At 40.3% G+C, this 11,566-nt stretch overlaps 1 non-coding gene across 1 annotated transcript; it reads right to left on the bottom strand.

Annotated features, from left to right (window-relative positions):
* Positions 1-1,214: 1,214 nt before the first annotated feature.
* On the bottom strand, positions 1,215-1,287 carry TRNAK-CUU (transfer RNA lysine (anticodon CUU)). The gene has a single exon. It is a non-coding gene; the product is annotated as a tRNA-Lys (tRNA).
* Between the last annotated feature and the right edge of the window lie 10,279 nt (positions 1,288-11,566).

Below are 11,566 nucleotides of genomic sequence, written 5' to 3'. Positions count from 1 at the left end.
GATGGAGAGTACTTCAAACAGCTTTGAAACGTTTACTTATTTTCATAAGATTTTGAAGTCAGTTAGGTTAAATTTGTTCTCATGTACTCTCTGAAAGGGAAATAAACACAGAGCAAGTTCTATAATGGCTTTCAATTTTGCCATGGATTGCTTAGACTGGTGTGGCACTGCTCCCTACAATAAACAAGCACCTTCTTTTGCTGGAATCAGCTAAGGTTTGGTGCTGGTGGTGGTTTAGTCGCTAAGTCGTGTCTGATTCTTTGCGTAGCCTGCCAGGCTCCTCTGTCCATGGGATTCTCCAGGCAGGAATACTGAAGTGGATTACCATTTCCTTCTCCAGGGGATCTTCCCAACCCAGGGAATGAACCCAGGTCTCCCTCATTGCCAGGCGGATTCTTTACTTACTGAGCCACCAGGGAAGCATTGAGCAACTTCACTTTCACTTTAGGGCTTCCCTGGTGGCTCAGAGGATAAAGCGTCTCCCTGCAATGTGAGAGACTTGGATTTGATGGAGAAGGAAATGGCAACCCATTCCGGTACTCTTGCCTGGAATATCCCACGGATGGAGAAGCCTGGTAGGCTACAGTCCATGGGGCCGCAAAGTGTCGGACATGACTGAGCAACTTCACTTTTATCAAAATGCTTGCTGAATCAAGCAATTAAAAGAGGAAGTCATTGAATAATCATTAGAAAATCATTTCTGGCAAATAGACCACATCAAGTGCCTCTAAGATATAGACATTGGTTTTACTTAATGAAATTAAAAATCTGCGTCCTTTCCTGAGGTCCCAGAGGTACCATTTTTGTCTCCTCTGAGCCATTCTCCCCTCTGCTTGCATCTTGTCTTCATATTCCTTTTCTCCCTAAAATTTCAGGTGATTTAAGACTAAATCCCAGGACTAAATCCAAAGTACCTTTCTTGGCTTGCAGAATCTTTATTTTCAGACTCTGAAACACCTTCCTCTGCTTCCAGCTGCCTTTATATTTAAGCCTTATTAAATTTTCTGACAGTCAGACTCAAGCTAGGCCTTTTTACTGCCCTACCATGACACTCAACATTAATCCACCTAAAAAAGAAATAAGGGGAGGTTGAAGAAAGAAAGAGAAGGCTTCACTTGTGTTTTGGGGGATTTTTTGTTTGGTTTGGTTGGTTGGTTGGGGTTTTTTTATTTTTTGTTTTGTTCTGCCACAATGTGTGGCTTCTGGGATTTTAGCTCCCCGGCCAGGAATTGAACCTGGGTCCTCCACAATAAGAGTGTGGATTCCTAACCACTGGACCACTGGGGAATTCCCTACACTTATTAAATATATTTGTTGCTCGGTATCCATGGGGGATAGGTTCTAGCACCCTCTTGAATACCAAAACCTGTGGATCCTCATTCTATAAAATGGTGTAATATTTCCATATAACCTATGTGCATCATTCTGTATACTTTAAATCATGTCTAGATTACTTATAATACCTAATGCAATGTAAATGTTATGTAAATAGTTGTAAAGGCAGTGTAAATGCTATGAAATAGCTGCCAGAGCACAGCAAATTCAAGTTTTGCTTTTTGAAACTCTTAATGGCACCCCACTCCAGTACTCTTGCCTGGAAAATCCCATGGGCGGAGGAGTCTGGTGGGCTGCAGTCCATGGGGTTGCGAAGAGTCAGACACGACTGAGCGACTTCACTTTCACTTTTCACTTTCATGCATCGGAGAAGGAAATGGCAACCCACTCCAGTGTTCTTGCCTGGAGAATCCCAGGGATGGCGGAGCCTGGTGGGCTGCCGTCTATGGGGTCGCACAGAGTCGGATACGACTGAAGTGACTTAGCTTAGCTTATATATATATATATATATATATATATATTATCCATAGTTGGTTGAATCTGTGGATTCAGAACCTGAAGATATGGAGGACCAACTTCCCTACTGAGTGCTTACATACAGCAAGCACTGTATATATGGGTTTGCTGTACATACCTAATTTGTACAACAAACCCATGAAGCAGGTATTATACTCCATTTTGCTGATGAGGATACACATTTTAGTGGGATTAAGTACCTGTTTAAGGTCATACTGCTACTAAGTGGCAGGATTAGCTTTGGAACTGAAGTCCACCTGTGAAATACTTACTCTGGCCTCTTCTGTGCTGACCCTCTCCACCTACTATTGTCATCAGCATTCTTCTTCAGATTCTGCTCAACCTTTTCTTCCTTTGAGCTTCACAGCCTCCCCAAGACTCTCACAGTAGTCTATTTATAATCCTCTAATTATACTTGTGTGTGGTGTGCTCAGTCGCTTCAGTTGTGTCCAACTCTTTGCAGCACCATGAACTGAAGCCTGCCAAGTTCCTCTGTCCATGGGATTTTCCTGGTAAGAATACTGGAGTGGGTTGCCATGCCTTCCTCCAGGGCATCTTCCTGACCCAGGGATCAAATCCGTGTCTCCTGCAATGCAGGTGGATTTTTTATCTGCTGAGCCATTGGGAAAGCCCCTCTAATAATACTTAGCAGGTATTTGCTTTTAATTAAGATATAATTCACATAAAATTCATCTGTTTAAAGCATATAACAAAGTGTATGTTCACAATGTCATGTAATCATCACTAGTCTTTAATTCCAGGACATTTTCATCACCCCAGAAGAAACTCCAAGACCATTAAGCAATCATTGCCCATTCCCCATTTCCTCCAACTTCTAGCAACCATTAATCTGCTTCCTGTCTATATAGATTGGTCTGTTCTGGACATTTAACATAAATGGAACCATACAATATGTAGCCTTTTGTGTCTGGCCTCTTTTTGCTTAGCTTAGTGTTTTCAAGGTTTATCCACATTGTCAGGTGTCTCAGTACTTCATTCCTTTTTATTGCTGTTGTTTAATTGTAAATTATGTCGGGCTCTTTTGCAACTGTTTTAGGGATGTACCACATTTTGTTTATCCATTCTTCAACTATAATGGACATTTGGTCTGATTTCACAATTTAGCTACTCTGAATAATGCTTATATGAACATTTGTGAACTAGTTTTTGTGTAGACATATGTTTTTATGGTTATAACCAAGTTCTCTTAGTTATATAACTAGCAAAGAAATTGCCAGGTCTTATGGTAACTTTATGTTTAACATCTTGAGAAAATGTCAAACTATTTTTCAAAGTAGTTGTACTTCTTTGCATTCCCACCAGCAACGTATCAGGGTGCCAATTTCTGCACATTCTCTCCAACACTTGCTATCATCTGTCTTTTGATTACCATCAACCTAGTAAGTATGCAGTGATTGAGCTGCCTTTCCCTAATGACTAATAATAAATATTTTTCATGGTTTTTATAGCCATTTTTATGTCTTCCTTGCAGAAATGTATTTAAATTCTTTGCTCACAAAGAGAAACTGAATTGTATTTTTAGTTATAAGAGTTACTTATATATCTGAATGTGTGTGTGGTCGTATCTGACTCTTTGTAATGGGATGGACCACCAGGCTCCTCTGTTCATGGAATTTTCCAGGCAAGAATACTGGAGTGGGTTGTCATTTCCTACTCCAGGAGATCTTCCCCAGCCAGGGGTCAAATCTCTAGAGTCTCCTGCATTAGCAGGCAAATTCTTTACCACTGCACCACCTTATCAGACATCTGATTTGCAAATATCTCCCATTCTGTGAGAAGACTTTTCACTTTCTGGATGTATCCTTAAGAAATACCAGCATTTTTAATTTTGATGAAGTTCAATTTACCTTTTCTTTTGCTAGTTGTAGTTTTGGTGACAATCTAAGAATCCCTTACCTAATCTAAGGTCACAAAGATTTACTACTGTGTTTCTTTCTAAGAGTTTTATAATTTTAGTTCTTATACTTAAATCTTTGATCTATTTTGAGCTAAGTTTTCTAAATGGTTTAGATACAAGTCCAACTTCATTCTTTCATGTATAGATATTCAATTTTTTCAGCATCATCTGTTAAAACAAATTAACTCCAACCCCCTGCCCCCCAAAACTATTATTTTCCCCACTGAGTTGTGGGGAACTCTTTGCTCACAAAGAGAAACTGAATTGTCTTTTTTAGTTATGAGAGTTACTTATATATCTGAATGTGTATGTGGTCATATCCGACTCTTTGCAACGCAATGGACCACCAGGCTCCTCTGTTCATGGAATTTTCCAGGCAAGAATCCTGGAGCAGGTTGTCATGTGTGGAATTTTGTTTGTTTTTTGGTTTACACTTTCTAAATTTTTATTTTGAAATAAAATAGATTTACAGGAGTGGAAGAGATGACAGAGAATATGTGTTTTTAAGTAAATATTGACACGTATTTGTTAAGGTGAGCTCCTTGAGGGCAAGATTTTTTGCATTCCTACCTGCGTGTCTCAGAGGGGACCATGACCTAGTAAACCCTCAGCAAACATGTTAAATGAATGAAAAGCTGATTTGAGAATCCTATGGTCAACTTCCAAATACCAAGTCCCATAGACTTTGTTAGGTGCTGGGAAAGTTTTATGTCAATACATGATGTCACAGTCTAGTAAGTTTTTCAGGGGTCCCAGAAGTTTCCAAGGGGTCCCAGAATCTTACAGTCCTAGACTGGAATGGGACTCGGAGATCATGAAGTGAAGTGAAAGTCGCTCAGTCATGTCGATTCTTTGCGACCCCATGGACTATACAGTCCATGGAATTCTGTACAGAGATCATGAACCCTCTCATTTTCCATTTTCCAGGAAACGCAGAGCTTAAAAGACTAAAAGGCCTGTGGTCTATCTCATGTTAATTTGCCAGAGGATCCCAGGTCTCTTTGAAATTACATTATGACTTTACAGCTTAACAAAGGATTGTTTTCAGTTAGTCCTCGATAAAGCATTTTTTCAGTTAGGCCTTGATAAAGTTCTCTCCCAATGAAAGACAACTACCTCTGTTTCATACCACTCTTATCTTCTCAGATAACTGCTATCAGAGATTTAAAAAAAATTTTTTTTCCACCTTAGTTGGGCATAATCACTCCTTTCTCTGAATTCTATAGCTATTATTTGCTCTTCCACAAATTAGCAATTTGTTTTGTACTGCCCTATTGCTTTGGATTTTTATGTAATCTTGAATTGTTATTTGTCACAGGTTTATGTGTGAACTTCCTAATGAGGGTGCCCTAGCTAGAGCCAGGGGCAAAATTTGCACTTACATTTATTATATGACATTTAGAGCTTTGTACCTAGTGGACATGCAATAGATGTTTCCTGATATTATTTGTGTTTTTATATAATTCATTTTTAAAATAAGAAGCTATTAGGTTTAAAGTTTCATTCTGTTTTTCCCTAGAGGCTCAGGGTGAGAGGCTCGAAGTGATAAGTACCTTCTTTCCTTTGGACAATTGCTAGTGACCCTCTACTTGTTTTTATAAAGGAAAGGAGATACCAGAGAACTAATAATTAGTACACATACATATTTCAGGGCCTCCCTGGTGGCTCAGACAGTAAAGAATCTGCCTGCAACAAGGGAGACCTGGGTTCAATCCCTGGGTCAGGAAGATCCCATGGAGAAAGGAATGGCTACCCACTCCAATGTTCTTGCCTGGAGAACTCTATGGACAGATGAGCCTGGCAGGCTGCAGTCCATGGGATCACAAAGAGTTGGACATGCCTGAGTGACTAGCTTTCACTTTCAAGGTACATATTTAACTATTTCTTAATATTGCTATTGAAAGTTTTAAAATCCTGCTAAAAGGATAAAGAAGATTTGTAGAATTCTCCTGAGGACCCAGTAAATTAAGCTATCCCTCAAGGGAACTTTGAGCTGTAGTTTTTAAATCACTGAGTCAGAAAGTAGAGAAAGAGGGACTTCCCTGGAGCTCCAGTGGTTAAGTCTTCCACTGCAGTGGGCAAGGGCTTCAATCCTTGGTGGGGGGATGAAGATCCTGTGCCTCATGCGGCATGAACGAAAATAAAAAGAGGAAGAAAAAAAGAAAAAAGAGAGTAGAGAAAGAGATCCTGTTTCTCTTATCACAAGCTTGCTTTCCAGTTACTAGGTGGAGGAAGAAGATGGAATAATCTAGCCTCATGTTGAACAGTGTTGCAGAACATAACCATCTCACCTGGAATTGTTTAACAGAAGTAAAATAGAAAAGGTGGCTGAACAGAATGATAGGATATTCAGAACATGGTCTTGCACCTACTGGGACACAGTGAGCCTGTTAATGGATTATGATAAGAATAGATTATGTGTAGATTATAGTGATTCTCTAATAACAATGAATCCAGACAACATTTTAGCATGTGATTAGATCATGGAAAACAAAGAGAAAAGAAATAAAAACTAAGAATTTTGTGAAGTTAATTTTCTTTTCCTCATCCGCCAGAAACCAGTCCTTGTTTCAAATTCATGTTATGCTTAAGAATGGAAAACATTGGAACAATGATACAAGTCATTGCCATTTCAGTACTTTGGACTTCATTTGTAAAACGAGGCTTAGATTTTTTGCTCTTCAAGCTGCTTTCAGGGAGACCAGCAGCATTAGACATTTTAAATCAGAATGTGCATTTTAACAAAACCCCAGGCCCAATTTTTATGTTTATCAGAGTTTGAGAAGCCAAAGTAACTCCCAGCTAGTTAATTCTACCATCCCATGATTCTTATTGGAAGAGTCCATGTTGGTAAAAGGAGACTCACTTTCTTAGGAGTCCTGTTTGACTTGAGTAAACAGATCGCTCAGCAAGTTGAACTAACTTTTCAGGTCATAGCTTTAACAAGGCAAAGCTGAAATAAAGACTTGCTCTGCTTGTTTGGTGTCGTCAGCTTCCCTCCTCTGACACTAAGGTTAATCTTGTATCTAAGTGGACATAAACCAACCGAAAATTATTTCAATATAATTTAATGTTTGTGGAATACCAACAATTTTCTCAGTGCCAAAAAGAACTTAGAAGGTAAGATTCCTGCTCTTGAGGCACCTAGGCAAGATGGTCACTTTGCTTCAAAAGTCTGTGATCTTATTTTCTTGGGCTCAAAAATCACTGTGGATGGTGATTGCAGCCATGAAATTAAAAGATGCTTGCTCCTTGGAAGAAAAGCTATGACAAACCTAGACAGCACATTAAAAAGTAGAGACATTACTTTGCCAACAAAGGTCTATCTAGTCAAAGCTATGGTTTTTCCAGTAGTCATGTACAGATATGAGAGTTGGACCATAAAAAAGGCTGAGTGCTGAAGAACTGATGCTTTCGAACTGTGGTGCTGGAGAAGACTCTAGAGAATCCCTTGGACATCAAGGAGATAAAACCAGTCAATCCTAAAGGAAATCAACTCTGAATATTCACTGAAAGGACTGATGCTGAAGCTGAAGCTCTGATACTTTGTCCACCTGATGTGAAGAGCCAGCTCATTGGAAAAGACCTTGATGCTAGGAAAGGTTGAGAGCAGGAGGAGACGAGGCTAACAGAGGATGCAATGGTTTGATGGCATCACTGACTCAGTGGACATGAATCTGAGCAAACTGCAGGAGATAGTGAAGGACAGTGAAGCCTGGAGCGCTGCAGTCCATGGGGTCACAAAGAGTCAGACACGACTGAATGACTGAAGAATAACATGGATTGATTCATAATTTGTTATATTATCCAGAATGGGAAGCCATACCAATTCAGTAAAATACCTCATGCCTAAGTCTCAGGGTGATAAGCACAGTGTGAAGGTAAGCTAACAGGCAGCTTTATCTCTGAAGTGCTGTTCCCTTTGACATTGTACATGTGATTAAGCAGCCCAAAATCATTACAGGCTATGGGCTCTGCTTTTTCCCTTGATTTCTCTGTGCCCAAAATAGGATGTGGTTTAATTCAAGGTCAGCAGAAATTCGATATGAAAAGATTTGAGTCCAGTGGAAAATAGGTGGAGGTGGTAGAGAAAATGAGCTAGTCCTCCGTGAGAGGGGAGAGGGGTTGGCAACCTTGTAGGGGAGAGGAATTTACTCCAGAGACTGAGACAGAACTCGGTTATTGAAGGAAGCCAGTGCTGGGGTGCTGAGCTGCTGGAGTGGGAAGAATTTATTAGATAAACTTACATTTTCAATTGGAAATGCCATCCTCAAAAACAGGTTTGTCTTTTCAAATTGGAGGGTAGCTTACATTTAATGGTTGATTATTGTTAGGGACAGCATACTTGGTATGCCAACATCATTAAACTGATACTTCTAAAAGAAGGCTGTATATTTTTGTTGTTCTTAAAGTTTTTTTTCAGTATTTATTTATTTGACTGTGCCAAGTCTTAGTCGAAGCATGTGGGATCTAGTTCCCTGACCAGGGATTGAACCTGGATCCCCTGCATTGGAAACACAGAGTTGTAGCCACTGGACCACGAGGGAAGTCCCAAAAGTTTGTTTGTTTTTTTTTTTTGATGGAGGCTTTTTCAACCTGTCATTTACTAGTCAACTTTGTGCTGTTCAGTCAAGCCAGACAGAAGTGGATTCTTCTGGTTCCTGAAGAAGACGAGGTAGCATTCAAGAGCTGTTATAATCATTCTTTGTCATTTACTGGTGCAGAGTTTCCCATCTGCCTTGTTCTTCTCTTCATTGGTATATGTCCTGATATCCTATCTGGATTGTAACTTTCTTAAAAAGAAGGACAGAGCATAGTGACTGCACCAGTAAACCCCATAGGAGTTAATTATGTTGAGATTTCTCAGACCTCTTTGGCTATTCAGTAACTTTCATTAAGTACATGTTTGGTTTTACCTCATTTATTCATTTATTTTGCTGACTCCTCTGCTTCATGGGACTCTCCATTGATAGTTCATTAAAACAAAGCCGTTTTATTTCAGGCAAAACAAATTAAGGCTCAAACTGTTATATGTCATTATCTGTAGTGTGGGAGTGAGACTGGGGAAGGGCAGTGGAAATAAATGTATGTGGCTGGAGTGAAGGGAGTACCCAGATAAAGCGGGCGATGTCAATAGGGCCGTGAAAGGGTATAAGAGAAAGAAGGGGGAAGGGGAGTCATGGGGGTATTGTTTGCTATCTATGCTAACTCAGTAAAGTTAATTCACAGAATACAAACTAAACTCTCTCACTAACTTCAGATGTCAGGACTCCAATCAGGAGTTTGGGTCATGACTGCTGCTCTTCAAGGTTAAGTAAAACAATTAATGTGATACTGCTGCTGCTGCTAAGTCACTTCAGTCGTGTCCAACTCTGTGCGACCCCATAGACGGCAGCCCACCAGGCTCCCCCGTCCCTGGGATTCTCCAGGCAAGAATACTGGAGTGGGTTGCCATTTCCTTCTCCAATCATGAAAGTGAAAAGTGAAAGTGAAGTCGCCCAGTCGTGTCCGACTCTTAGACTACCAGGCTCCTCCATCCATGGGATTCTCCAGGCAAGAGTACTGGAGTGGGGTGCCATTGCCTCCTCCGAATGTGATACTATTAGGACACAATTACATAGGACCTGTGTCTGTCATTTATTCCTTCAGCAGTTTATTTCTGGACATATGGACAAGCATTCTGATAATGACAAAATGAGAGAATGCTGGACAAAAATATTTTAAATCCCTTAAGCTGATGGATTTGAGCATTAATTAATTTTTTTTCAATTAAAGTAATTGTAGTAAGCCAAAAGTAGGTATCATTCAGCTCAGTCCACCCAATATTTATCTCCACAGGTCATAAAGTCCGTCCAAATGGTTAGGACTTGCAGTTTAAACACTTTTCTCCCCTTTTAGTGACATTATCACATGCTTAGTGAAACCACTAAAGAATGGTAAGTTAAGGAAGGCAGGTTTTCAAAACTGCAGGTGTTAATAAGCACCATTTTAAGTATTGGGTTGGCCAAAAAGTTCATTCCGAACAAACTTTTTGGCCAACTCAATACAACAGAAAGAAAAAGGACTGTCAGAGGCTTTTTCAGAATGTCTACCATTGACTTTCCATTTTTGGATCATATGATTCTCAGTTGAGAAACAGAAATCAAAGATCCAGCAGCAGGATTTATCACCTGACATAAAGAACATGGCACATAAATTTTCATATTTGATTTTGGCTTCAGAGCACACTGGTGGGGCTCGTTAAGACTGAATAGGAGTCTGCTCTCTGTGTCTGCATCTCCACTGCTGCCTTGCAAATAGGTTCATCTGTACCATCTTTCTGGATTCCACATGCATGCGTTAATATACAATGTTTGTCTTTCTCCTTATGACTTACTTCAATCTGTATAGAATAATAGAATACAATAGAGAATAATGTAATATGGAAACATATACATTACCATATTTAAAATAGATATCAAGTGGGAATTTGCTGTGTGACACAGGGAGCTCAACCCAGTGCTCTGTGACAACCTAGAGGGGTGGGATGGGGTGGAGGTGGGAGGGGGTTTAGGAAGGAGGGGACATATGTATACCTGTGTTTGATTCATGACTATATGGCAGAGGCCAACACAATATTGTAAAACAATTATCCTCTAATTAAAAAAAAAAGATTGAATATAAAGGTCTACCTATTCTGATTAGACATTTTCTTGCTAGCTCAGTCTGTAGAAAGGAAGCCAAATTTCCCTAAAGATATGATTAATGTGATGCTAGGTTCCTTTTAAACCCTTTTACAGAGTCCCATTTTCTTTAAACTGAGATAGTATCTCATATTCTGTTACTAAAAATGACATAATCTCTACACCCTGATCATCCTATATGTTTAACTGTGTGTGCTTTATCTAATTTTAATTACATCAAATTGACTTTAAAAGTTAATGTCATAGCACTTCCAGAATGGACACATGAGAAGCTCCCTTATATTCTCCCCAATGCAACAACCCTAACTGGTAGAAATTATAAATAAAAAAACAACCACTGGATCAGACTGTGAAACAATTTTATGCCCCAGTTCAGTTCAGTTCAGTCGCTCAGTCGTGTCCAACTCTTTGTGACCCCATGAATCGCAGTATGCCAGGCCTCCCTGTCCATCACCAACTCCCAGAGTTCACCTAAACCCACGTCCATCGAGTCAGTGATGCTGTCCAGCCATCTCATCCTCTGTCGTCTCCTTCTCCTCCTGCCCCCAATCCCTCCCAGCATCAGAGTCTTTTCCAATGAGTCAGCTCTTCGCATGAGGTGGCCAAGGCATTATCAAAAACACTGGAGCAATCAGTTGCCAATTAGCGGAGGCTAACATCTGGGAGCTAAACCCCAGCCAAAAGCTTGATAGGGAGTTGAGGAGAAGAGACAAAGAGAATCAGACTAAAATCACTGTCATCCCCCAGAGGAGGGACCAGGAGTTAGGGTGACAGTGTGCATGCCAAAGCTATACCCTCTGAGGAGAGACACTAGAGGCTGCACACTGTGGAGGAAACAGACTCCAGTGACCTAGTCTGGTCAACTCAAAACCAAACAAGCAAACAACCACAGCCACCAAGGAGCTGGTTTGGATCAGTCTTCAGAGTTGCTACAGTGGAAAGGTACGGTTTGCAACAACAACAAAAAGAACATGAGACATACAAAGAAACAGGCAATGTGACCCGTACACACCGAAACTGTCTTTGAAAGGACATGTATGGGAGAAGGCAATGGCACCCCACTCCAGTACTCTTGCCTGGTGGGCTGCAGTCCATGGTGTCGCTAAGTGTCGGA

This window comes from Bubalus kerabau, chromosome 2 (assembly GCF_029407905.1).
Source record: "Bubalus kerabau isolate K-KA32 ecotype Philippines breed swamp buffalo chromosome 2, PCC_UOA_SB_1v2, whole genome shotgun sequence".
Classification (NCBI taxonomy): domain Eukaryota; kingdom Metazoa; phylum Chordata; class Mammalia; order Artiodactyla; family Bovidae; genus Bubalus; species Bubalus kerabau.
This window is presented reverse-complemented; position numbering and strand designations above follow the sequence as displayed.